The 25,111-nt window shown below is 38.2% G+C and overlaps 1 protein-coding gene across 1 annotated transcript in view; it reads left to right on the top strand.

Moving 5' to 3' along the window:
• The window catches only part of LOC112841215, a 53,176-nt gene that overhangs the window by 17,251 nt on the left and 10,814 nt on the right, over positions 1-25,111 (top strand). The window lies entirely within an intron of this gene.

Below are 25,111 nucleotides of genomic sequence, written 5' to 3' on the forward strand. Positions count from 1 at the left end.
TGATTCATTAACTAAAGGAAATCCTGCCCCTAAGCTTGACTTCAGTGGTTATTGGCCTTTGATATAAAATCCTAAGTATGTTATATGTACCAATGTTCAGTAAAAACCAAAAGTAAACCCAACTCTATCAAATACTTGATTTTTTCAGTAAAAGATGCCATATAAACTAGAAATGTATATATATTTTTTTTTTTGAAACTGCTATAAACCTCAAAAATACTACCAAATAAAATAGCACCAACTCATTAACATAAGACAGACAGACATATTAACATTGGAACAGGGGCCAGATCAATGACCTCTCATAAATTAGGCAAACCTACTTTTTCTAAGTGGTGCTGCAGCCAGTTTTCCCTCACTGAGCATCTGGACTACTGTTTTTCAATTACCTGAGTGTAAATTAATGATGGGAGTGTGGAGCTACTTCCAAAAGACTACTGCCACTAAAGTAAAAACAAATGAAGTTGTCAGATTATTGTTCAAGTTATTTAAATACTTCAGTCACTCTGGCTAGGGAAGTGAGTAAAGTCTTTCCAAATGTCTTTATCATCCATCTGCATACCATTATCACTTATATTAACTAAAGTGGTCTTTGAGTGAGATCCCTAGATCCATTCATTAAGTTCACAATACAATACTCTTCAAAACCCCCCAGCACAAGCAATATACATCAACCTCTCATTTAACAGAACTAGGATGAATCACAGGGTTGGCAAGAGGTTCGAGAAGCAGAATACATCTGGTATGCAATAAAGATGTGACTAGAATACTTTTGGAGGCCCACAGTATCAGCACAGGTAGGGAGAGCACCATCAGAAATCTCCCCAGCACAGAATAAATCAGTATTTCCTTTTTCTTCCCAGCCACATGATATTTTGAGTCTCTATTGTACTAGGCAATTTCTACTGTACTGTGCAATTGCAGAAATAATAAATATAATTGGAATCAGAAGACTCAAGGAAAAATTGCATCCACTTGAGATACTTTGTTTGGTGATGAATCCCCAATAAGCAGATTTGAAACCAATTCAGCCAACCCTATCCGCCTGATAGTGACTATATCAAGATTCTGCTTCCTTTTGAGAACTCCATGTGGACAATGGTAAAGCTTTACTGTGATTGAAATATAGCCTTCATCTGTTTCTTCCTTCTGTGCTACATCTATTTCCTGTCAAAGTAGTAAATTAGTTTGGTGTAAAGTGAGTTGTTCTCGACACACCCTTGTTCTGGCTTTTATCACTTTATCATTTTTAAGTCACTTGACATGAATTGTTGAGTAATTCATTCCATGATTTTTATAGATTGATTAGTTTATGATGCTCAGCATCTTCACATCTTCCTTCCTCCCTCTGTAAAAGGCTTCTGACTTTTCTCATTTTCCTGAGCTTTTTTGTCCTCCACACGTTCCCACATGCAATCACTAATATTTGGGAAAGTGTCTTGGTTAGTTCCAAAATCAGCTAGTCTACTACCAAGTTTTGCTAGTTTTGTCTAGAGTAACTTCCATCTATCTGTGCTGGCTAGAACATAACTTACTTGTCTAAATAAGTTCTTTAACCTACTTCTTTTGTCTGATACTCTTCTCTCCTTGTTAAAATATGCCTTTCAAGAGTGCTCACTGTAGCAGTGGAAATGCTAACTTAAAGGCCAGGAAATACAAGTTTAAGTACTACTTAGCTTGCAAAATAAAGTTTGAAAAGAATGAGAATTTAAGTGACTGGGAAACAGACTGAATTGTTGAAAAAGAAAGTGATTTCTTCCTTTCACTCAAAGCTGAAAACCAATAGGTATATACTATAAGGCATTATGAACTAACTCAAATATATTGGATAAAATACTTGTAATATAAGGAAAATATAGAAAAAATAGTGTCTGATGTTATTAGAAGAACAGTGTCAAGATTATAATACAAAAACCCATTATTTTTTTCCTATGGAAGATTATATTTGACATAGGTTTGACATAGGGATGCTGTAGCTGTATCATGAGAAGGCTTGTGCTTATCATGTGACTGGTCTAAAATGTTTAAAAATATCATATGTGCTTCACAAATAGCTTCTGTCAAGACTTTTTGTCCCTTGTATGATCATGCACCTTTCTCTCTTCTGTTTTGAAGCCTAGGTTTTTCTAAATAGTCTGTGTTTTCTTTTAAAAGCTGCTGTGATATGCCTTTGAGCATGTTTCATTTACTGTTTTGACTGGCTTGACTTCTCACTTCAACAATGCAGCTGAATTACAAGTCTTGCATTAATTTTAATGCATCCTTTTGATAACATTAATAATGAAGAAGCCAGTCTTATCAGAGGTAAGAATCAAGAAGGATTAAGAAGCTGATGCATGTGGGATGGGATAGAATAGCGCATGAATCAGTTCTGCCAGATGGAAAACTAAAAGGTGAAGAGAGAATAGAAAGGGACAGCTCATGAAATAGAGAAGGATGAAACCGGGGAGTTACTTTGGAACTTCAGGCTTTGTGGGAATTCACAAGCTATCACACTTACCTTCAGACATCCCAGTCTTTTCTTAGAGGCACTGTGAGTATAGGCACTGCAGTTCTGGTAATGGTTACATAAAGGTGGCTACTGTTGTTCCTGTACTACATGATATTGGGAGCAGGTCACATGTGGCTGCTGTGGTGAGATCATGTGATATCAGTCTGTGCTGGGGTTTGAATGGCAAAGTGTTCCAGGACAACTAGAATAAAAGGAGAGGAGGTTCAGATGTAGGCTGCCTCATGACCTAGCTCCACACCCTTTCCCACCCATTCCATGGGGCAGTGGTGGGACACCTGAAGGAAAAGAGGCTTTACCTCCCATCTGTCACCACATCCTCCCCCAGGATCCCTCTGCCTGTTCTCTGCAGATACATGCTGAGCTTCTTGCCCTTGGCCACAGGAAGATTATTTTAAGTGGCCTGAAGAAGCAGAAGAATTGGCTGCAGTAGATGGGTATCATACCACCCAGGGCAAAGATTAGCTCTGAATTTCTGGATGGTGTTCTGGTGGCAATAACTGGAAGTAGAGACTGAGTTATTAACGTGTTACTATTCATAAAGGAATTTTCAAAACACTGAAGGGCAGTTAATGTCTAGTCCCCAGGGAATTCAACGAGGACTAGACACTCGACTTTCAGCTGCACCTCCCTTCTGTATCACTTACAGGCCTGATAGAACATTACATTGGGGAAGAAGTAGACTAAGGAGTGTTGCCGGGGGAGTAGGAATAAGGGGAGAACGGGAACAGCAGAACATATCCCTGTCTTTGACTTAAAGGATTAATAACATTGACAGGAATTGGCAATCAGCAATGGGAAGTATGGGAGGCAGGAAAACACTTCTGTATGCACCTATGGAAAGAAGCAATTTTTATTAAACAAAAGAATATTTTATGAAATTGCAGGTTTCGCATGTTGAAATCAGTTGTTGCTTCATTAGAATGTTTGCAGTGTGGCTGGTCAATTTGCACACATATATATATTTAGAGAGAGAGAGAGTGAGAGATGTCCTTTGGAGTTCAAGCAGGTTTTCTCTTACTTCTAATGTTATGTTTAAAATAGTACGATGACTGTCACTATAACACAGCTTTATCATGTGCACTATTCAAGTCTGCCAAAATAAATGGGGATGTAAAGGAAAGAGAGGGACGGCGACTGATTGAGTAATGTTCAAACTGTCAAATTTCTCATGAACAAATTAGCTGATTCTAATCTAGTTGACATTGGGAAACCATCCAGGAGACTTTTTTTTTGATGGTAAAAGATGACTTTTTATTGGAACTGAAACAACTGCTTCCTTGGCTCTGATTACATCCTTCCTCATCACAGAATGCTTGGTATGGCAATCAGAGAGAAGCCTTATTCCTTGTCTTGTGCATTCTGCCTGTGCATCAAGACAAAAGGTTTGGGGAGCAGGATAAGAAAAACCTCTTTGCTGAAGGCAGCCTGGAGAGGAAAGCCTATGGCAGGCTGCTGCAGACATGAGAATGCTAAAGCTTTGCAAGAAAGTTAGGCTAGATCTAGGCCGTTCCATCACACAACAGGCACAATTTTCTCATTATCCTTCTAAAACTGGCTCTTTCTCATCTACTTGGAATAATTATGTGCTCAAACTTTGTCCTCTTTGAACCTCTTGGAATCAAACCCCTGACAACAAATGCACAGAAGATAAGTTCTGATGTAAAACACTTCTGTTGTTATGTGGGTGAGCTGTGCCAGTTTTCAATTGTCATGGGAAATCTCTCAGTGTGCATATGATATGCTTAAATGTGGTGCATGGGAGAGCTCTTCAGATGTCTGTTCTTTAAGTTTTGTTCCAGTTCCAGCAGACTGGTCCACCAGCTTAGGTTTCTGGTTGAAGAATGAACAATTTGTTATTAAATGCCTTTGGGTTATAGATTAAAAATGAGGTTTACCTCACTTTTAAGTATCAGTGGATGGGTGCTGAATGCTGGGGAACAAAAAGGTGACAACCAGAGGGAAGAGAATGAATCTCATGATTCGGAATTTGTTCAGAAACAAAGACAGAGAAAAAAGAAAACCCTTAGAAGGGGAAAATTAAGAGTTACAGCAACCACTTATTAGAGCTAATTGCCCGGACACTTCACGAAATTTGATTTCAGTGTGGGGGAACTTAATTTGCTCTTGGCAACAGAGTAGAATGCTTAATTCAATTTAACAAAAATACGTTTTTTGAAAGAGGAAACAAGACTGACAGAGTTTTGGCATGTCAACAAAAGGCAAGAATACAAAAAGCAAAGGATTAGTGAAAATGAAGATCAAGAAAGGATCAAAAATATATTGGCTAGAGTCCAGGAAACATTTGTTACATTTTATAAGCAAAGCTATTCTTCCGAAGTGTGTAGAACAGAGGAACTAGCTGATCTTTACCTAAAGCGATATTGGCCACCCTGCGTGCTAATGAACAGATGTCCCTATAGGAATCAGAAAAGCGTTGAACTCCGTACTGTAACTGAAATGGCATAAACTGCCAGGTCCACATGCATTAAAAACAAATGGAAAATTCAGTAATTGCAAATTTATATTGATCCATAACTAAACAATAAGTTAACTAATATGTTAAATATAACACAACAAACTGATTTCACATTTAGTAAAAGCTTTCTTGTCTTTTACTTCTATTTCTTACTACATAAGAACTTGATTCACTTCATAAAATGATCAGATAGCAAGCTTAAGAAAATAAGAATATTTTTTCCATGTGATGTTCACGCGCACTGTGGCAAAACCAGTGCCATAGGATAACAAGAAAGCCAAAATATAGATTAATTAAAAGAGATCAGTCAAATCAGCACAGGATGGATCCAAACTGAGAGACCCCTAAACTTCTGATTATTGACTGCTGATGCATATCAGCATCACTTAGTACTTGGCCTTGTTCCCCTTAGCAGTTTTGCTAGTGGTCAGTGCAGATATTGAATACTGACTCAAATTGATCAGTCTTAGGTCTCACCCAGAATGAATATTTTTACAGTCTCCTCCTGCACTCCTAAGGCCTGATTTTATTTCTGCCATATTTTTCTAACAAAGAACTTAAGAAAAATTTACTCTTAGCTACTATTCTCAGTGAGGTTGGTAACTAAATATTAAGCATTCTTTTACAAAGTGATATAGATTAGCTCAAGTCATGCTCAGATGGGTTTAGTTAGTAGCTAACCTCTTCAATATTGCACTGAAATGGACTACGAGTGTTCACAGGGTCAACAATGATATGAGCAACAAATAGCCCCAAGCTAGTTGGTTTTTTTTCATGTGGTTGAAATCACTGATGTATGCCTTGGAGCAGAATTATCAGAAGAATTACTTGACTATCGGTGATTCCCATCCGAAATTTTCATATTACCTCTATGTAATAAGATACAGAATGAACAGACTGAAGAAATTCTTTCTGTGGTCTAAACTAGGAAGGGTATAATTTACTTTATTCAAATAATTTATCTGCAAAACAGTTTAAACTTAAATGAATTTCCAAAACTATTCAAAGCTATTCCAAAACTGTATTGTGACAACTTCCAAAACTGTTTTCCTGCAAAATTTGTCTGAATACCTTGATACATTTTTACCTTGCCTAAATTTAGATCAGCTGGAGATGAAGCCTTTAGGACAGAAGACTGTGGGAATGTTCAAGAGGATTAGTAATTATAGACCAGAATCTTTCACTACTAAACTCTTTCCACATGGACACTGCTGAATGTGTCAAGTTACTTTGATTTAGCTGAACACAAACAACACATAACTGTCTCCTTTTGATACAGAAAACCTTTTTTTTTTTCCAGTTTATATTACGTCATGAGGAAAGGGATTCATGCTTGACTGGGAGGAACCTTCTCATACCTGACAGAAAGTTCAAGCTATTTTTATCTGAGCAGTGATACTGGTGTAAGAAAGCGTCTAAAATTTCCTGCACAAGTAAGGCAGAAGTCACTACTCAAAGGCCATGTTAGTGGCCAAAAGACATAATCTGGTGGCATTCCAATGGTTTGCTATCATGAGATCTGTTCCCTTGGTCCTGGGTCCATCGACACGAGAATTACAAGCAATTTCCAGTCTGAGATAGAGTAGTCAAGATCTTGATTCTCTGTACTAGAAATGGCCTTTCAAGATACAAGGAGCAAGAAATGTAAGCAAATTTACCTACTACAGCCCACTAGTATGGCTGTTTAGAGGCTAAAAAGAAGAAAACTAAATCACAGTCTTTTTATATGAAAACTGCCCAAACCCATTTATTAAAAAAAAAAAAAAAAGTTTTGAAACAACTAGAGATTGTTGTCAGAGTTTAAAAAAATGGTAGTGAATCATCAGAAGTCACTTGCAGTGACTCATGCTTTGGTCAGAGTTTTCATATGTCAAACAGGTATTTTTCTCAAAGAATACCTTCTGATGTTTCTTTCTTTATTTTCAGTTATTCAGGATATTCCTTTGCACTGAGTCTTCTACATGAGTCCATACTATGAACATAAACACTTCCGTCTGTCAGACTAGCTAACTGTGCAACATTATGTTCTGTACCTCTTTTGGTTCAGCCATTGCAAGCTTTGAATAGACAAAGACATCAACTCACCTTTGGATCATAGTGTTTTGAGTCAGAAATCTATGTATAGGTAACCAAGAAGAACTCACTTGCTGGGTGCTATAGGATGGGAGGCGTGGCTTCCTCCCTTCCCAGGCACTGAGAGCATATTTTCCGCCTCATGCAATCTGACCGTATTCCAGGGCCCACTGAAGCCTTCTCACATTTGAGTTCACTGAGCTTTGGACCTGGATACTCATGTAGAGTACAGCAGGCATATTGTTAATTGACATTGCCCTCTATAACATTGCCAGGATGATTTTAGTTGCCTGCTGGAGCAATACTAAAACACTTTTAAGAAGTAGGATGTAGTTGTGCTCCAGGCTTCCTTCTTAGCTCCTGCCTTACTAACCACCTGTGCGATGGCAGTTCTTAGAGGTTCAACAGCAGCTAGGTGGGTAGAATTTCATTTCATCTTCACATAATGCACTATTTAGTATGGTACCCTGCTCATGCTACTTCCTTCAGGATATACGCCTAAAACCACTTCACCCCACATTCAATAACACCTGTTAATTATTCAGTAGAATTTTTTGACTGTACTCAGTCTCTGGGGAAGGGTCTTGCTGCTGATTTAAAAGATGACTTTCCAATAGGCTTGTTTTTTAGTATTCTTTTCTGTATTGTACATGACATGGCTATCTTTGGAATTTTTCATTATTTTTACAATTAGTGAAGGATTGCATCTAATAAATGTGATCTATCAATGTTATTCCTTATACCTGCAGTCATGTTTGGAAAATCTGAACATATACAATAAAAGGGCCAGAGAGTTTCTCTGAATATTTCCTTAGAAATGAAAATATTTTTAAAAAGCATTTTAAAAGTTGCTGTAGATATTTTCAAAGAAATTCATTATTGGTTAATTTTAAGCTAATTCATTTTGGAGTAATTAACTGCTGGTTTGTTGATCTAGGGAGGAATATTCTTCACCAGTACAATAGAGTCTTTTACATAGATAGCCTGATCCTTTATACAGGTTCAACTTAAAATCAATAAAATGAAAGTTGTAATGCAGTTTTGCCAGTAGTTGCCCCTACACTTCTCTCTCCTGGTATTTTTGGTGTGAAATCAAGGGTTTTCCGTAGCTGAAATAAGCATATCTTTGGTACAGCTACTGAGACACCCCAGTGTTTCTGTTGGGCAGAGGGGTCAGGATCACAGGCTAATCTACAGCAGTGACCAAGTACCCACAGCCCTTGGTAATGCCAATGTCGTTTACAGACAGTTTTGTCCTTTGTTCAACTCACCAAAGCTTGCAGAGAGTAACACTTGAAGTGTCTGGACTTGAGGAAGAAGTCATTTTGAGTCTCCTCTTCTGGCATATTAGAATAAAACTGGGGAAACATGTATGAAACAGTGTGGTCTATGGATATGTTATCTCTGTTCTGTTGTTTGACAGACTTTTGATCCTGTGATGACTCATAAAAAAGAAGAGTTGGCAGAGAAGCCACGATGGACCATGTGCCCCACTGGTGATAGCAATGAAAAAACAATGTCTTGAACTAAAAGCTTGTCTCAGCCTTTGTTTCAGAAGATACCTTTTGTTATCAGCCTTTCCTTTGAAACATATTCTTACAATTAATTTTGCTCAATTTTGGTCTGGTATTAATTTTGAAAAGTCTTTGGTACATATATAAATACACAATATGCTAAAATACTTCTGGGATAGTTATTATTTTTAATTGGACTTGAGATTTTGTCAGGAGTTTGGAGAAAATAGATAATGCTAATTCAACTGAAATGATAATCAAATTTTCTGTGTGCCTATATTGCAACTGCCGTAATTGTATTTGTATTTGTAGTGTATCGTAATTGTATTTGTTTATGCAAGTAAACACTTCAATGTTTAGAACTGATGCATAAACATATCAACATATTCCTTAGCTATTTTGTACACATATTTAATAGCATTTAAAGATGCATTTGGGGCACTTCTTCATGCATATATTTATTGAATAGCCTAGTGCATTCTTAATATTTCTGATTGCAGGCAGGTTTTGCGTGTGTAATTAATAGGTGGTTCTATAAGCAAAGGAATTGATGGCTTCCTACAGACTTGAATCCTTTGTCCCTTAACCATTTCGACCATGATAGCACCTTTCAAAAATAATTCCTTCAACACCTCCAGCGTGAAGGAGATGTTGATATCATGGCTGACCTGGAGAGACTGATGTGCTTTGTGACCAGCTACTATGTGGACCTTCACTGGCCAAGAAGGCAAATATTTTTTGTAACTGCTGAATTCTTCTTCCTTTTTCTCTACTGCAGTATTAATGTAGGATGGTTGAACAAATGGAATTCCAAGAAACACTTAGGATCATAATTATCTTTGAGATACTTGCCACATTTTGAAATTTCTAGAAACTGGCCAGTGAGATCAGAAGGTATGGAGCAGGAGACATACAAATGAGATAGACCTCTGGACATACAGCACAACCAAATACTCGTTCCCTCAGAAATTATAATTTTAAAAAGAAGAGGTAAAGTTATGATGTTACAGTATCTCCTGTAACTTTTCAACAGCTCTAGGACTGAGTTTGCCCCAGATCCTGTGGTTGCCCTGGAATCCATGTCCTGAAACTAAGTTCACTGAAAAAGCAACAACTAAAACAACAGACAGTGTGGTATGGCTTTACCATTGCCAGCAAAACTTTGCAAAATAAAGAACAGTAAATCAAAATGTTTTTCTACTTAGTCCTAGAGAAAGCCTGATGTAATAGGGCATGGAAATCCTACAATCACATGACAATATGGGCTATAAATACATTGTTCGCACACAGTGTTTCCTCTGATCTAGCCAGAATGACCTATAATTCTCTTGACTTGGCTTATTTTTACCTTGAAAAAAAAAATTTCAGCATTTTTGGTGCTTTTTTATCTCCTTGGCCTACCTTTAGTCTTTTTTTTTTTTCATTTTTTTTCTTGCTTATAGTATTCAAGGTCTGTTAGCACCTGTTGACTGTCTCATTTCCCACACTTTGTATCATCATGTGATAACACCAGCTGAAGGGCTGCTTCTAAAACAACAACCACAAAGGCAGACTGTGGTTTTGAGAAAGGCACATCTTGCAGAGGGTGATATCCAACACTACCCTGATGCCACCTGCATCTGTATTTGAAGTAGTCTCAAAAGTAATATGAATCATGTCTGACTTTGTATAAGTGTCAGAGGTCCAGTGTAGAACCTTGAAAAGAAAATTAGCTGTATTCATAAAGAAGTTAGATACTAGCTAGCAAAAAGGAACACGTTCTAAGCACTGAAGTCAATTATCTCCATTAGGGTAATTTGAGGCCCTAGCCATATCAACACATGCCATGACCCCTACTCCTTAGTTCTTTCCCAAATACTACAGTCATGGACTGTGTACCACATTCCCATCCTACCTTATGATCCCAGTAGCAGCTGTGTGCACAGAAGGCATTTTTGCTTGGAGCTTCCCCTTATTCAAGAATTGTGAACATCTTCTTTCCTAAGACCTCATTAGCTGCCTACAGACATTGAGTGAATAAAGAAGTGACACCTCCTGCCTATCAGAGAGGAAAACTCACCAACATCATGACAGAATTATGATTGGGCAGCAACAGTCAAAAACTCCCTTTTTTCTTGATTTCACCCCAGCCCTCACAGTCCAGAAATAAGGCTGATTTTAAGACAGCTTCAGAAGACAACTGTATAGAATTGTGACCAGTGTGTCTCCTTCAGAATAATTAATCTTCCTGTAAATATTCAGGATTTTCAATTCTGAAAATGCTGCTTTGTCACATCATGACATTTACCATGATCTCGCAAGGAATTGCACCAATTGCAACTGTTTCCTCACGTTACTTTCATTGCAATGGACAACATCTGCCCATTTCCTCAGCATGCACAGTCAGCCCACCTAGCTGTTAGTCTGCTTTCAAGGATAGCTACCACATCACATATTTACTTGGGAGAATAAACAGGAAACAAAATATATAAGAACTGGGATGCAGGTTGAAACTGTATGAGCACACAGCTTGGAGATCCTGAGGCCCCCAGATTGTAGTAGGGTGTACTACACAAGTTTATTAGATACACAGTAGTCAAGTAGATGAGAGGAGTGGAGTATGTAAAGAGGGAGTGCTGCATAAATGACAGAGAAGTAAGTTGTAGCTGGAGAAACCTAAGAGAATGGCTGCAAGCTTAGATAAAGGTCACAGAGTTTTTCATATATGTGCAAGTAAAACAGGGTCAGAGCTGTACCCTTCTGCAGTTTCTGATACTCTACAGTTTTAGCACACTTCCAAGCATAAGTTTTGTCCCTCGACAGCTAGCACTACTGTCCTTGAGAACGTGTAGGTTTCGCTAAGTGGACAGCATGTTACATGAACCCTTCCCATTAGGAGGTCTGGACAAAGTGAATCAGGTTGGGATGGGATGGTGGGGATTTTCAGATCTGGATTCAAGCCATGTCACATGGTTTCTGGGTCGATGCAGTCTCCAATCTGGTTTACTTAGAAGTATAAATGTAGCCCAAAAGGCCTATTGTAGACAGGGAGGCAGAACAGAGTGGTCATGGGTTGCTGGATGGAGGCCTCAACTTTTTTTTTTTCTGTCTTTGAAGCATTTACTCAAGAGATAAGGGTACAAAAAACCCAATCATCTAAAAGCCATGCATCAATTCAAATAAGAACTGCTTCAAATAGTTTATGTAGGAGGCCAGATTATGGGATAACATTAGACACCTTCTTGATTTATAATCTGTAAAATGATCAGTATTCCCGGACAAGACAGAAAAGAATGTTTACCAGAAAAGATTAATAAGCTCGCACAGAAAACAGGTAAGTAATAGGTGTGAAGATGATAGCTGTCTCAAGGATAAAGGCAGTTCCACTATTACTGGATGTGGGAGCTAAGTAGCAAATCAGCAGGAACCTGTGTGTGGGTTATAAGTGAACATTGTCTTCCAGCTCTCACTGCTGATAGCAGGAAAAGTCTTACTGTCTTCACTGCAGTATTTCTAGTTAAACAAATCACACATATTATTCTTCATAAATTACTCATTGTCTTTTGCACACAGACCAGAGGTTTCATTCACCTTTTTGTAAATGTTTTCTTGCTTTTGTGGAGATCAGTGTTTCATTTTGTGATTTTTTTTGAGTGGAGGCATTTTGATTTTTCAGGATTGGGTTGGTTTTGAGAGCAGAGATGGAAATACTGAAATCAATTCACCTTTGTTTCTTAGTGGGAGGCCCACAGGAAGGAGCAAAAACAAGTTTCCTCAGCCCAGACAAGTTTAGCAAGACAGTGTGAACTGAGAGCTGAAACACAGTCTCTGATCATCTGTAGGCCACGTATGTGATGAGCACAGAGCCCTTATTGTTGATGATGTACAAATCCCCCAGGAATTGTCACACTAAAATTGCGTAACCAACAATTCAGTGTTCAGTAGAACAAATTTACACTTATGAATGGGGACACTCTTTGAGAAATATTGTTTTGTGAATTCTCATGTCCATGAATCAAACAATGAAAAAAAAATTTATTGCATATAGTGCTTTTAAAATTTTATTTATTGATGGTGGCTTAGCTAAAATCCTTTATCAGAAGTCACGATTGCACCGCTCAGATGATGGTCCTAACACATCTGCCTGCAGATCACCCACATCTGTGTGGGTGTGTGCGTCCCAGACAGATACCTGAAGGACACATTTGCTTCTTCCCACAATCCTGTCTGACTCTCCTGTCACTGAGTCATGGCAATATTGTCGTTCTACCTCCAACCATTTTGCCACTTGAAAGGTTGGGTGCTGGCTTCACTTCTTGCTTTTCTGGGCTAAGTTTAGTTCATGAGAGGGTGCTGAACTACAAACAGGTAACACAGAGCTGGAGCTCACTGCTTTTGTTAAGGGTGAAGCTAAGGTCACTGACAAACAGCAGAAAATTGACAGCTGAAGGCACAAACACCATTCATACAAGAGCTTCGCAACATACGGGAATATACCTATAGCTGGTTATACTCACAGAAGATGAATGGATGGATGGACAGAGGGATGGATGAATGTATAGCACAATCCCCCAGAGTGAGTATGGCACTCTGGCTTTCCTTGCCACTCATGACTTCCCAGCTCCCATGCCTTCCCTAGTTCCTACCATCAGGAAACCTAATAAAGAGTAGTTATAACCTAGTATTTGCACACTGACAACTGAGATCTACTTTTTTAAGCACAAGCTTACTTTTCTTCACTGATCTGCTGAGCTGTGGTCACACAGGTCTCTCCAGACTTTGTTTTTATTAGACATTTATCCCTCAACTAAAGAAGGGAAACAGAGTAAATAGTAAACAACTATGTGTGTACTGCATAGAACTGGTAAAAATGATTGATTTTTTTAAAGTAATGAATTAATAAGTTGGCTTTTAAAAGGTTCTTAGAGATTTGGAATCTTTATTATTACAATTGTCCCTTTTCCTTGAAGATTTGGTCATGGGGAAAATGGGTATAGAATAATCCATTATTCCTTTCTTGCCTGGGGCTGCAATTATGTTAGGCCAGATAGTACCTATTACCTGCCTGCTTCCTGTTATTTTTGGAATGGTCTTAAAGAAAGTGAAAGTGCTTATTCAGGGTATGGGAATAGGAAGGTTTTATTTCACTTCGCCAAATATAAACTCTGTTTTTAGGCAATATTTTACATGACAAGATAAGGACCAAAATCAATTCAATTTTATGTGAATCTTACAATAATGTCAAATAAATTGGATGAGACCCTGAAATAACATAATTACACATCCTGTGGGATCCTGGAGGAGATGTTGCATTGTCATTTTCAGCAGAAGCTGTATACCATGTGGCAGTGCCTACAACAGCTCTTTTTTCACTTTTTAGCCCTCACAAAGTATTTATTATTCACTCAGTTAAGTGTATTATGTCTGTATTATACTCAGACTATAAATAGTCACATTGCTTATAACTTGAACAGATTGTGTATTTGAGCATTCTTATGAAATAAAACTAATTAATCAAAGCAACATGTTCACTCATTCACCAGTAAAACTTTCTCCTCAACATTGCTGATGCAGAGATCACATTTAAACTCTATTGAAAGTCTGTCTGTGTTTTGCTTTTAACCACTGATATAAAGCACTGTAAGGGACAAATTTGGCTTCCCAGTCAGAGAGACAGGATAGCATAGAGACTAGCAATCTGGGTAAACCTGAATGTAGACCCAGTTTTACAGATTTTACCTTTACTGAAGGAGATATATGCAACCATGGATGAATGAATGAAACTTCATGGACGAAACTTCACGGATGAAACTTCCCTCAACTATTATTTTCCTTGTATACATATTTCTTGTGGCTATATTTTTGCCTTCCATTTTCAATTGATTGATTTCTCCCTGTTATTTACAATAGAAAAACATCCCAACAAGATTTCAGCAGCTCATTATGTGCTTTGGAAGCTCAGAACCAGCGTGACTAATTACAGATTCTTTAACTTACATTGGTTAAGTAATAGAGTTTTCTACAATTTCACACATAGCTTAGGATCTTTTTCAGAATGAGTGCATGATGTAAAAGACAGGAAAATCAGCTCCTCTAGCTCAATACCTGAACAGAATTTTAAAAAGATATGGTTGTTGCATCCAAGTTATGAAGTGAAAGTTTTAAATCCTGCAAAAGCAATGTGCAGTGACATTAAAGGTGTCTGCAGATTCAAGAAATGATGCTCATTTGAACAACAGCAATTTATTTCAGAAGCCTACACAAGTCATATAACTTGTACAAATGCAACTCTGCTGTAAGGCTTACAAGCGGACTTCAAATACATTGACGGTCTTTTGACTAGTCATAGATACATGTGGGTTTACATCCATCTGTGAGATACCAATGTTTTACAGCTGTTACTCTGGTGTTCCAGTCCTGGAGAAGAATTGTGATGTACTCAGTTGGGCAAAAATACAGGAAAAAATACATATGAGCCCTTTTCCAAAGAGCTTACAACTTGAGACAAGCTTTTTCTTTTTTTTCTGGTTGAGAAATATTTACTTTTCAACATACAAGAAGTTTTCTTAAAAATTTCAAACGAATGGATCACAAAATATCTCTTTTTCCTCTTCTTTTTGAAAGGTGATAATTTTTCTTGATACACACTCAAAGATAATGTGTCAAGTCTACTTTAAAATACCGGAAAGTGTCATGTCTTTATTGCAAGGTGAAGGAAGTCTCGTACAAGCATACAGTCCTTGCTAAGGCCCCATATTTTGAAAACTGGAAGGCTCCCTCACCAGCCTGGAAAAAAAAATTGGTACTGCACCCAATCTCTTTATTGCCCTGCCCTCAAGCACAGTTCATTACCTGAAATGCAAACTTTACCAAGCAGCAAAACACAAAGTTATTTCCCCTGACTAAGGCTGCCCCCAAAGGCCCCTACAATCAGGAGACAATGGATCCAGCTGGATTTCTTGGTCCTTAGCAGGACTCATTTGATGCATTCCCTTTTGGTCTAATAATGGCTCAGGACTGGCTCCTTCCAGTGCTTCTCTCCCACCTCCTCAAGCTGAAAGGGGCTCTTGGTTATTTGCCTCCTCTTCACTATATTTCACTTTTTTTTTCCACTTGATTTTGTGTTTCCACAGATAACATCCATTGACATTTTCTCACTGCCTGAGAACACAGATAAGAAATTTGCTATACCTATAATTATCTTTTGTTGCTCAGCTCATGGTTCCTCTAGCAGTAATAGGGTGTCTCTTTAAAAGAATTTACTCCACCGGAATCCAATGTACAATTTTGTAGTTTTGTTCTACCCAAATCCTCTCCTTTATATATTTTATTGGTCTGGTTAGTGTCAAATTGATTAATGAGAGCAAATGCTATTTGCATATTGACTTTCACAAGCTTTGGAGTAGGTCCCAAATGAGTTTCTATAAAAAGATGACCAGAAGCTTTTAGTTGGTCAGTACTACTAGAATTCTGCTATAGCTTTTATTGGGAATGAAATGTGGATTTTCTCATGAGCACAGTGGAATTAAATGAAGTAGGAATATTTTTGTTTCTATTGCAAATAATGCCCTTACTCATCCTGCTTGTAACATTTCCAATCATTCTAAACTTTCCTTTAACAGAGTTAAGTGACCAATACGGAGTGCTGGTATTGCATCATAGTTGCAAATTATGACCTCAAATTGATGAAATCCAGCAAGGCTACTTATGCACCTAGCTAATGCTTTACCAGAATAAAGTTTGTGAATAGCAACTAGATGTTTTATTATTAAATTTTATTATTAAATGCTATGGAGTTAAATTAATTTCTGATTAAATTTCACTGAACACACTTTTATGTGCCTTGCCAAATAGATTATTCTGACTTAATTCACCCACTCTAAATCCTGCAGTGTCAATTATTAAATACCGAATAGAAATAATTTCATTAAATCCTGAATATCCTACCATCGACCGAAATAATGTGGATAGTTTGTGAGAAATTCTATTAAATACTTCAGACTCCAGTAATAGTTTATGTCAAATAAAACAAGCTATTCTCGGAGCAGTGAAGGGATGAAACACGGATTCTTCTGCACTCTTATCTGCACTGTATCTGCACTGTATCTGCACTGTATCTGCACTGCACTGTTGTCCCCCAGCTACCCTTCACAGTAGTAACCAGAGCTGTCTCTATATCTCTATGACACCATCATTGGGCCCATACTATGACTAATGTGAAACTATAGTTACAGAGCCTGTAACAGTTCGCTTTTACCTGTTTTTCCATCTGAGGGAGCACTAATTTGAGTGCCTCTCTTGAATCTTGCTACTGAATTTTATGAAGATTAAACTTATGAAAACTCCTTTTTCATAAACTTTGCTTCTATAAAAGTTTGCAAAAAACCTCCCACACAGATTACTAATGTAGAAGGAAAATGATGTTAATTCTTGATTTTCATGAGTGCAGAGCAAAGAGAGATTTTGTTGCTGCAGAAATCCACTCCATTCAGAGATGGTGTAGGTGTTATTTTAAGTCAGATGTGTTAGCCTCTAAAGAGGTTTCTGCAGGAATCCTTGGGGCAAGGTGCACCTGATTCAGTATGAAGTATTGTGGGAAATTATTTTATCCATAGCAGAGGGACAGAAAGGACCATTTCTTACCATTGTGTCTATGCATGATTTGGGGGAAAAAAAATACTTTTATGTTAACTGTATTTGGCTTACACTGCAAAGCTTTTGTGTCCTTCAGGCAATTCATTACATGGATACAAACATAAAACACATGTGGACTTCAAGACAAAGATTAAACCTCACTACACTTGTAATCAGCAACATAGAAAATCACATAAAACAATTATGATTTTAAACAAATGAAGAAAAATTTTATGTAGTTAACCTCTCCTCAGAGGTAGCTTAGAAAATGAGAAAATAATCTTTTCAGAAGTGGATATTTTGGAGGTAGCATGATGTTTAAATAGAACAGCCACATCTGTTCAGCTTTGGACACCAGTATTAAAACATGGATTCATAAGGCCTAAGCCGTGTTTGTTTTTATAAAAAGTGTAGATATGAAAATTGGGGAGATGAGTAAGATATCTCCAGTTAAACTGAAATGATGCCATCACCCACGAGGTAGCTGCTGCAGCACCCTAAGACCAAAAGCTTACATGTTCCTTTTCGTAATATGTGGTGTACAAACTTGGGAATTTGGACTGGTACTTTTTTTTAATTGGTGTTTCTCCTTTACACTTTGTGGGTAATGTTTTCCTATTATCGAGGTCTTGCATATTTTCAGCACCCACCCAACTCTGTGGTATTATATATATTTTTTAAAGGTCTGAGTGACAAGTACATTGATATAAGTGAATCATCATTTTGCAGGCATAAAATTTTATCAGATTGGTTTTCTCATAGATTTATACATGTAAGACAGTGCATATGCCATACAAGATTAGCTCATGGAAGATAGGACATTTGTTCTAATAGCGAGTGATAGAATTTTATACTTTAAATATGTGAGGCAAACTAGATAGTAAATGAGCGTCTTGTTAAGTAGTTTCTGGTTATCAGATAAAGAGAAAAAAAACAAACTAAAAGGATATTATTGTGCAAGATTGGGCTAAGTTTCCATTCCCTGATAGCGTCACTGTTTCATGCTGCAGGACTACATTTGACTCTAGGATACATAAAATATAACCAGATGACAAAGAAAGAAAAGCAAAATAAGAGTATTTGAAGTGCATTATATCCTGTGATTGCAATACCTACTATGGGATTCTCAAGTCTGCAGTACATCAGAATTGGTTTAGAGATAAAGAGGGACTTGATAATTTCATGAAGAATCACCCCTTAAAGTGAATTTTTTTGGGGGGGAGAAAACAAAGACTTTGATCAAAGACTGAAGTACAGTATCAGTCTTCATGAAGCCCCATTTCTTATTCATCTAATGATGCTCCCTGACCCACTTAATAATACCAGTATTCCAGTTTTATAGATGCAGTTTTGTGTCTCATGTGCCAAGGAACGTGATTCAGGAAAACCACGGAGGTAGTGGATTTCCAAGATCGATTAATACAGAGGGTTTCCTTCACTCAGCATCCATGCCATTCCTGCCATTAGGATGCCTATAGTTTGCCCCTTCTGCATCCCATGAAGGTGACCGGTTCTCCGTCTGCCTACAGACTACAGACAGCTGCACAGTCTTGCAATATGGAGGCATGGCAATGCTCCATGCTCCATGGTATGTATGGAGGGCTGCAGACTGTGCACATCATAAGTCAGGCTATACTCGAAGTGGGCCTAACGAACACCATGTAGCTGAGATTTTTCTTTCAGGATACCCCACGGCTTGTCCAGACCCCATGTATGAGTCTGCAGTTCAAATAAAACAGACACATATTCACCAAGTTTGCCACAGCCCCAATTAACATATGAATATGAAATGGTAATTCTTCTGTATGTCTTCTGGAAGTCTGAATGTATGCTGGAAGTTTGTGTTGAATTTTCCATGTGTTTGGCAATTCCCCTCTGCACCCCTTTTTTTCAGGCAACAAATAAGTCTCTGAGAGACTAGCACACAGTTTTCTTGACAGCATAGTCAGTCTGTTTGGGTTTGCCAAAGGCAGGTCCCAAAAACGTAGAAGTGCAGAACACAGAAAACAAAATCAGAGTAATACTAAGATAATGCTTAGAATTTAACAAGTTGCCTTTCCAACAACCCAAATATAATTATGCCTCCCACAACCATACAGGTGTCAGCATTTGTTTTTAATTTAAGGTCTAAATGAAGAGATCAGTAATGGAAGGTCTCAGTCAGATTTGCATCATGAATTACTTTATCCAGAAAAGTGAGAGACTTTTCAAACTGTATTCATCCATCTTTGATTTGCTGCTGTGAGTGCTTGTGTAATGTTTCTTATAAGATATTTTCCAGAATCTGAGTTCCTCTTTTTTTTTTTTCCTAGAGAGGAAGTAGAAGAAGGTCTCACTGGCGTTATTGGAAGCTTGACTAGATCCCTACGTTCAATAAATACACCTCATCATAGATATATTGGTGAAGTAACAGTTTATGGTAGTAGCCAGGATCCATGACAAACTTTTAAAAGTGCTTGATAAATTGATGTGTACAATCACACACAACAGAATACTGCCACTACATATATATGTGTCATGATAATTTGCTTTAGCGCAGATACATGAATCATATTATTCAAGCCAGACATAACGACAGCCTTCTGTTTTGCCTCTTCCTTAGGTCTGCAGCTCCCTTAATTTATCCTGTCACCTGTAACAGCAAAAGTAGGCTGAATCACTAACATGAAGATTTTCATACCTTGCAGAACTTTTATATAAACTTTGAATACTTACTGTGATCTTGTGTAAGTATTCTTGTCATTTACACAAGGATCTAAAGTGTTTGAATCCAGATAGCTTTTTGGCCATGATCATTTCTTTTGGCCATGAATTTTATAGTCTAATTCAATGCTGAATGAAAATTGATTACTTTTACCAGGTTAAAATTCATCTTCTTTCAGTCTCAAGGAAATTGAGAAATGCTTTTACTATGAGAAAAAAACCTAAAGGTTATTTCTAAGTATATACCAAAGTATATACTTTGGTCATGTTTCATTTTATACATCTTCTCTGTAAGACAAATTCTTAATACTTTTGATCTTTCTTTGTACAAGAAATTTCCCATGCCCCCGATGATTCTCATCACTTATGTCTCCTTGTATCAACAGTATACTTCATAGACCAACTAGAAGTAAATGCCACTCTGTTGTAAGAACATATTTTTTGCATTCAGAAGTAAACGTAATTGATCACAGATTTTCAGTGAGAGCTTCACAGTGGTGCTTGGTAACCATGCTTGAATTTGAACTCTTTCTCTCCCAGATGTGTGGTTCAAGGTGATTCCCCTCCTTGTAGAGACTGAACTTCCTTTTCTGAGCTGATATTTGTGTCATCACAGATGAGAAACACTCTGGTAGCCAGATGGGGGACAGCAGGATGACAGGGGAATTTGGGATTGAGACCAAAGTGTTTCAGGAAGTGTAGACATAGATAAAGTCAGCAAAATATTTTATTCCTTATTGTAACAGAAAGTTTGCATACTTATGAGGAACACAAATGTGGTGGACTTGGCAGTGTTAGGTTTATGGTTAGACTTGATAATCTTAAAGGTCTTTTCCAATCTAAATGAGTCGCTGATTCTATATTAAACTACCCAAACAGGCCACTTTTCCAGATCGGATTGTCATTACATTACCGTTTGCCATCAGTTGCCATCTGACTTAGCTAGATCCTGTCGAAATTGTGTAAGGTCTTGACTTAACATAAATCACTAACTCACATGTGAAACTTGTCGTTCTGCACTGATGCATTACCAAATAAATAATAAATATATTTAACAAGCTCATTCATACTGTGGAAAATTGGAGACACTTGCTGTTTACCATATGTACAAAATGATCATTTATTAATACTCTTTGTTTTCTGACTTCTAAATCAGCTTCTGACTATGTGGTATCATTTTAGACAAAATCAGACACATATTTATTGACTGCAGTTCTTTTGAGCTAGTCAGATCATTTATCAGCTGGAAAAGTGTTTAGTGACATTGACAATATCTATATTTTAGAACTTAACACCCACACCTGGTAGTGTGGTAAAACATCTGGAATTATGCTGGTTTTTTCCCAGATGAGGCCTTACTTGACTTTGGTTTAAATGGACAAAATATTGAAATAGACTGAATATACTGTAACTAAGAAAACTACTAAAAATCTTGGTAACTTCACTTTAAGAAGAAATAACATCATTTGCAAGACTTTCTATTTAGCTAAAAAGACATTATTAAATATTTTATTAATTGATTCTTACTGTTAAGGGAAAAAAAAAAAAGTGGTGCTGGGGTTGGGAATGTCCAGGAGACTGCTGAATAAAAGAGGACGACCACCTGGATTGAGACTGGTGATCTTAGTTGACTTCTTAACGCACACACCTTAAAGTAACATATAATCTCAGTGGGCAGGAAGGAAATGAATGCCCAAAATGTTTACTAGAACTGACTAGAATGACTTCTATTACTAGAAATGACCTAGTCATTCCTCAGTCAGAGCTGATGGAGCAGGTTCTCTGATGGTGCTTTAATTACTGCTGAAGAAATAATATTTAGTTATAGATTGCTTTGCTATCAGATGAATACCTTTCATGAACCTTGTATTCACATACAAGTAGAACTAACTGAGATATATCTAGGGCTTGAGGACTAAAGCTCATTATTGCTTGAACACCTTCCATAAAACATTAACATAGGTCTCATAATTAAGGAAAGGTAAGGAATGATCACGGTGTATTTATGACTCTTTGAAGATAGTACTGTAATATGAAATAATTGTGCTTCTGTATGAAATTGTTGTCCTTGGAATTTCTTTCCTTAGGTCTCATATGATATAACCTACTACACTTGAAATGAAGAAAAATAGCAACCTTTCAAGTTCACTGCTAATGCCATGGAAAGACTACATAGTAATGATCTTTATATTTTTACAACTATTATTTATTTTCCAGTTTTGAATACATTCTGGAATCAGGTTTTGAATTTAGAAGTGTGCTACCCTGGTTGTGTAATATTAAATCATAATGTATGATAGCAATTCCTCTCTTTTGTACCTTTGACTCATATCAACAGATTGGGACTGATAAGGATCAGCACTATCAAACCTCTGCTGTAGAGAATATTTGGGTCACTAAAGGTCAACAGGACACTGGAATTAAATAGAAATCTTTGTTTCTGGTTCTGTTTTAATCTTAGCACCATATGAAAGATATTATATAGAACCTAGGCCTGCGCAGCTGCATGTGCTGCTTTGTACAAATTAGTTAGAAATATGCAAATAACATAAGGAAACGATCTGCAGCTTTACATACAATTTGTATATGAACACAAACTTTGGCTTATGGTTAACACACCCTGCCTCTAGCGGTGACCAGGAAGGATGTGGAGTCATAGATAGTGACAGTTTTGGCATGTGGGCCAGGACGAGACAATAGTTAGGTGGCAGTTACAAAACCATGGTATGTGCGTTTGTAGGGATGTGTGGCTGTGTGGTGGGGTATCAGAGGACACCTGGGGCATGCAGGTGGCTGGAGGAGGCTGGATTTTTGGTATTGCCAAGACCAGATAAAAAGGTGGTAAATAAATTATTAAAGGTCTCAAAGATGAAGACATGTGACTTGAGAAACATTAATGGGATTGTCTGCATAACAGCTCCTGAGCATGTAGACGAATGCAGGTACCTGGGGAACAACTTACAGAGCTGGAGGTTGTGTGAACTGGGATCTCTTTCCCAACTCCCTCTTCGGCCAAGGCTTAAAGTCTTGTCTGCTTGCTCTTCTCTCTCTAACCCAACAAGAGGAGTAGCTGCAGGGACATTCCTTGATTATCTAATCCCTTGGCACTGCAACTGAACTCGGAGGATGAAACTTGGCATTAGATGGTGCCACAGTAATATGCCAATGAAGTCAGATCAAGGCCTCCATGGGACCTAATGTTTTGACATTTTGCTGCTTAACACTACCAAAGGTAATGCTAATTACTACAGCTTGCATTTGCCTACAGTAGTTTATTTAATCCTGGCCACTAGTCAGTCACTGGATTGTAATAGCTATTTGTCACCAACAAGCCAGATCAATTCGAGATGATTCAGTTCCAGAATTGAAAAAACCTTGTAGTTAATTTCAAAGACTTTCAAACTTTGGTCCCATGGTGGTGCACAAATACAGACACATTATTTTGAGTGTATTTAAATGAGCATACCATTAGTGAGTGTAGGCCAATCCAGAATGCTCCCATGATTTCAATGATGCAACTGTTTTGAATAAGCTTAAAAACACTTCCTTACATATGTGCACATGCACACTTCCCATTTCTGGCTTGAATCAAACCTGTCATTGATAGAAAATGGGCATCTTATGTCTAGTTTTTCCCTGTAATTCACTTAAGTCACCACACAGACATCTAACACCGATAGACTCTATGTTACTAGTTTGTTTGGAGAGGCCAGAGACTGCTGAGTAAACTTGAAATCATCCTTCTTATTAGGGATGAATTTTCAACCTCTCGCTTTTAGCATATAGCTTGGCACATCTTGCCATGCTGCTTGCTATTGTATATTAGTTTATTTTGGGTTCTTGATCATCAGTTCTTGGTGTAGTTATCCAGGTGTTGGAGTGTGTCTAGCGAAGGGCAAGAAGGCTCATGAAAGGACTAGAGAACATATTTCATGAGGAATAGCTGAAGGAGTTGAGTTTGTTTACTCTCAAGAAGTGAAGGTTCAGGGGGAAGCTCATCACTCTCCACAACTACCTGAAAGGAGCTTGTAGTGATCTAAGGGCTGGTCTCTTCTACTGTGCCTGCAGTGAGCGAACAAGAGGAAATGGCCTTAAACTGAGACATGGGAGATTCAGATTAGATACTAGAAAAAACTTTTTCGCAGTTAGGGTGGTCAGGCATTGGAATAGGTTGCCCAGGGAGGTGGTGGAGTCACCATCCCTGGAGGTGTTTAAGAGGCATCTGCATCTGGGTGATATGGTTTAGTGGTTACAGTGTAGTGCTGGGTTGACAGTTGGACTGGATGATTTTGAAGGTCTCTTCCAGCCCTGATGATTCTATGCTTGTCAGAAAGAGATCAGTTTTGGCAAGGCCATTTGTCTTGTGTTGAGCTAGAGGTGAGAGCAACAATGCGGGGGTGAGGTGCACCCAACTGCAGGCAGCCTCATGCTGCTGGTAGTGGGTGGGAGGCTGGATGCCAGCATTCCATGTCGGCTGCGGCACCGTGAGGGCCAGGGCGCTTCCCTGCTGTGGGCAGGTGAGGAGCGCTGGTGGCTACTCCAGGCTGAGCCTGCCCTGCGATGGGCTGAGCACAGCAGCGCCAGAGGCTGCTGCAGAGACCTTTGGCAAGGCAGCTTCATGTGTAAGTGGGTGGGCTGGCTATGAGCAGAGATCAGGGCTGGTAAATCTGAGATGATGGTGACTGGAAGCATGCACTGGAACGCAGAACAGTCTAGGGAAAAACATGGCTGAAGAGAGATGGGAATAAGGGGACTCACTAGAGAAAGGTCGCAAATGAAGTACTCAAGACAAGCTTTCAGAAAGTGCAGATGAGATAAAGAATTTAGCACAGTGCTGACCAACAAGTGGGTTTTTGTGTACAACACATCTTTCTGAAGCCAAACATGCTGGCTAGCTTCGCGGAGCTATACCAGTCAGAGGGAAAGTAACACAAGCATAATGACAGACTAGTTTGGCAATCTCTTACTGAGCTCAGGGCTAGTGTCTTTGCATAGCACTGTGCTGTGCCATTAGAGAGCATTTGCCTTTAGCCCATAAACCTAACGTGTATCCCCCGACGCACAACGTAACCCCCAGCCTTAGGAAACACTCTAGCAGAATCACTGCATCGTTTATTTAGGTTGGAAAAGATCTCCGAGCCCAAACTTTGTCTGCTCTCCACCTTGAAAACTAGACCACAGCACTAAATGCCACATCCAGCCGTGACTTGAACTCCTCCA

Source organism: Manacus vitellinus, unplaced genomic scaffold, assembly GCF_001715985.3.
Source record: "Manacus vitellinus isolate BGI_N305 unplaced genomic scaffold, ASM171598v3 scaffold_4_pilon, whole genome shotgun sequence".
NCBI classification, from domain to species: domain Eukaryota; kingdom Metazoa; phylum Chordata; class Aves; order Passeriformes; family Pipridae; genus Manacus; species Manacus vitellinus.